At 39.0% G+C, this 4,235-nt stretch overlaps 1 protein-coding gene and 1 long non-coding RNA gene across 2 annotated transcripts in view; both read right to left on the bottom strand.

The window, feature by feature from the left end:
* The window catches only part of hlcs (holocarboxylase synthetase (biotin-(proprionyl-CoA-carboxylase (ATP-hydrolysing)) ligase)), a 40,984-nt gene that overhangs the window by 28,500 nt on the left and 8,249 nt on the right, over positions 1 to 4,235 (bottom strand). The window lies entirely within an intron of this gene.
* LOC103476368 (uncharacterized) lies at positions 2,676 to 3,439 on the bottom strand. The gene is made up of 3 exons (XR_535455.2): positions 3,321 to 3,439; positions 3,167 to 3,219; positions 2,676 to 2,760 (listed from the first exon to the last, which is right to left on the bottom strand). It is a non-coding gene; the product is annotated as an uncharacterized LOC103476368 (long non-coding RNA).

The following is a 4,235-nucleotide window of genomic DNA, read 5'->3' as shown; positions in this document are numbered from 1 at the left end:
CTCCTCCACGTCGAGAGGAGCCAGTTGAGGTGGCTCAGGCATCTGGTCAGGATGCCTCCTGGACGGCTCCCTGGTGAGGTGTTCCGGGCACGTCCCACCGGGAGGAGGCYCCGGGGAAGACCCAGGACATGCTGGAGGGACTATGTCTCTCGGCTGGCCTGGGAACGCCTTGGGGTTCCCCCGGAGGAGCTGGAAGAAGTGGGTGGGGAGAGGTTAAGTCTGGGCCTCCCTTCTGAAGCTGCTGCCCCCGCGACCCGACCCCGGATAAGCGGAAGAAAATGGATGGATGGATGGATGAATGTTTCTCACAAAAAAAGCACTTCGAACAACTCCTTCCCTTTCAGGAACCGTGACACATATTCGAAAGCCGTTTGAAGAGAGGGCTATTTGTTGTCTCTGATATTCCCGTGATTCATATCTCTGTCATTCACAGTATTAACAGCAACGAGAGAAAGATGATGTGCGCTGAGGTTTGACATTTTTCAGAAATATATGGAAAAACATGGGTCTGAGAGTTTGTCCTGTCGCACGACATCGTCGGAAGCACCTGGACAGAAAACCGTAAGCCCTAGGGAAATTTTGAAAACATTTTACCGGAGCAGGCATGCGTATCTATGTCCTGACCGACTTTTAGGCCAATCGGGCGATATTTGTGGGCGTGAGTGCAAGTGAGAAATTATTTTGGGGTCAGAAATCCACTCTCTCCCCACACTGTAGCGCCCTCACACTCCAACTTTTCGAAAAATTTAAAACTTTGGGTTGTTTTGAGACATGTTGTGGACAAACCGTAATTCGTATCGACGTACTGTCTTCACTTTAGAAGAGATCACTGACATTTCTACAAACTGAAGTTTGAATGGCATTTCTACATGAATTCATGATGACACAGTAATTCGTCAAAAATAGTGTATTTTTAGGATTTTCTGTCCCCTCGCTCCATTGACTTTTATGGGGTTTTGGGGGGTCTTCTTTTGCAATTTATGTTGCCATGGTAACTCCAAATCCCACCAGAAGAAATGGCTCCCTTCTCGGAATTGAGCCGCAATTTTTGATACCGCATTTGTGGGGGTGCACGCAGCGGTACGAGACGCATTAACGGTGTGGAAGAAAAACTAGAAAATTCCTGAATAAATTTAAACGGGGCATGCCAAAGTTTGCCCGTCGGTTGGAACCCAGCGTTCTGATGCTAAAAATAATCATCAATGCTAAGGTTAGCAAAATTGTAGTCAATAACCTGTGGAGAGTCAGTAGCATATTCACTAAGCTGTACTTGTACCATACATTATGTTAAAATTAATGCATAAGATAAAATTAGCCAAAATGCTAATGTTAGCGTGAAGGCTATCAGTAGCATGTGGGGCTTCATGAGCATGTTTTCTTTCATTGACTTATTCCATTCAGTATACAAAACATGGCAAATAAGTGAGAAAATTAACTAAGGGGTTAATTTAGGTAAAAGGCTAATGCTAATGCACTGCTTTCCGCAGTTCATTAGCAAGGGTAGTGAAATGCTCATGTTTGTGCTAATGTTAATGCAATGCCTTGCAAGCACTTCACTATCCTGAGAAAAATTACGTTAAAAAAGCTAAATATTATTGCACCGCCTTCAGCGGTGCACTGATGTAAGAATTTGAATGCTTTTATTTTGAAAGTTTCAGTAAGCTTCATTTTAATGACCACACAAATTCAATATGTAGCAGTGGTTTGTTTAAACCAGTCACATAAAGCCCAAAAGAGCAATTACCTGATGTGAAAATTGTCAGGGCTTTTATTTTGAAATGTTCCGTAAGCTTCATTTTAAATGGCCACACTAATCCAATGTGTAACAGTGGTTTGGTTAATCCAGCTAAATAATGACCAAAGTAATAATTGAGTGTTCCACCATGTTGTACACTGGACGAAAAGTGGGAGGGTTGGGGAGGTGCAGGGGAAGTGCGGGGGTGTGTTAACATCTTAACGTCTCTACTTAGCATATGAATAACAACAGGAGACCCACGTGAATTGTCAGTCATTGGATGAAAAAACAATGACATCACAATTCATTACTGACACGTGATTGGTTGGTAGATATCTCCCTATTGGACACACTAGACCTTTATAATTACAGGCCTGGTTAAGCCCCTCCCTAATAAATTCTAAAAAAAATAACCCAGAAATAAAAATACACTAAGCACAAGGCATAAGTTTATATTTTTAATTTTTGTTGAAAAAGAAATATGTACAGACATGCATATAACACACATCTACAAATAAAGAAACCACACATANGAAAAAGAAATATGTACAGACATGCATATAACACACATCTACAAATAAAGAAACCACACATATATAAAATAAAATACATCTACAAGAAACCACACATGTATATAAAAAACACATATACAAGAAACCACACATGTATATAAAAAACACATCTACAAATAAAAAAAAACTTCAGTTAAAAAAAAAAAAAAAAAAAGATTACAGCACAAAATGCTTGTCTACTTCTGGGCCGTGTGGTGGTGGCTTTCTTTCTGAGCATGATCCCACATACAAACTCTTATAACGCAACATGCTGTATTTAGGGTTCGCTTCAAGTCTCTTGTAGTTTGAGCAGAGGTTGCCGAGCTCCTGGCTGCGGAAACTTGGTGGTCTCACAATCCAGCCMGATWCACCYTYGAAGAYGCCATCCTCTTCATCAGACATGAGGTCAATGGTGACACCTTCCCAAAAGGAAATCTCCTCTGCTGCCAGGACGCTCTCCCTCGCCTCCAGCAGCTGTTGACACAGAACAGACATTAAGTCATAAAGAATCTTTATCAAAACATATTGTTGAAACTATACCGGCATTTTAAGTGTCTTGGTTTAGAAACACCAAATATGGGGAGGTGTAATCAATTTGTCATTGAAAACTATGGCTATGTCGTAAAGTATCAACTCCTGAATATCATGTGAATAAACATGATATTTAACAAAACATTGATAAAAGTACTTAAGTGATTAACCATTGAGGCTACATTAAAATTATTGCAAACCATCTTGCCCCAAAATGTTACAGCTTCTTAAGAAAATTTTGTTATTTTTCTTTTCACTGCTGATTGCATTCATACACACATATATACAAACATGCATGCAAAACTGATGCATTTGATGCAATTGTAATATCTCTAGTAATAAATCTTACCTGCTTCTTTCTTTAGCTACATCTGGATGACTGGCAGTAGGTCCTGGATGCAGCTGGAAAACATTTTTGTGCATTGTCAATACATAGCACAATTACATTATGTACATAAACAATGTTGAAGCATAAAATATCATCATTCTAAAATAGTAGATACACACAGTTGCATCTCTGTCCTCATCACGGACATCAGAACGTTCCAGAAGAGTCTGATTGACACAAATGTGACTCTCATTCTGTGGAGTCTGTGGAAATAAATGTAAAATTAAAGAAACATTATAGCAAATATATCGCTTTCTCAAAAATATGTAAGTAAATAAGTTAAAATTATTCTCAACCAGCCATTGTAAGAAACAAACAAAGCAACTCGCCTCGCACGTGCTATTTATAAAAGCTTTCTTACCGTGAGTTCGGCCTTGTTGGACCGCCGCGGTGTCATCTGTTGTTTTCCGCCGGAACATTGCTTAATATCAAAACGATACTGGAAAGGTAACTCCGTGAAATAGGACTTTTTCCACCATTTCACACAACGCACGGGTATTTTCGTCCATGTTAGGTGTAGGCAGTTATGCACAGGTGGTAACGAGTGCTTATCTTCCTCTGGAGTTTAATGGCGGCTGCTTGACCGACTATGAAAGCGCATTACTCCCACCAACTGGACTGGAGTGAAAAATACATTCTAAAAGTTATTTTTTCAAAAGTTACGTGACAGTATATTTTATTTTTATTATAATTGCTAAAATGTTTTTAGCAATTATATGTAAAATATGTTTATTTACTCAATTCTACTTTGAGCTGTCTCCTTTTTAGTTTATACAGAATATGATTCATAATCCGTGAGTTATATTTAATGCTTAACTAACAAAACTTTTAAAAAAAGAATACAAATGTTTATACTCTATCAGAAGGTATCACAAACTTTCAACCATTTTGTTCTTCAATTTAAACTTGAGAGTTAAGCAACTGAATACTGAAAAATCTGTAGTTTCTTAAGTCCTGTATTGTGATGTGGAATGACCACTATCACTCCAATATAGCATGACTCTGGGTCTTTAAAGCAATCAGTGAACAT

This window comes from Poecilia reticulata, linkage group LG14 (genome assembly GCF_000633615.1).
Source record: "Poecilia reticulata strain Guanapo linkage group LG14, Guppy_female_1.0+MT, whole genome shotgun sequence".
NCBI lineage: Eukaryota > Metazoa > Chordata > Actinopteri > Cyprinodontiformes > Poeciliidae > Poecilia > Poecilia reticulata.
The sequence above is the reverse complement of the archived record's forward strand: the minus strand, read 5'-3'. Positions and strand labels throughout refer to the sequence as shown.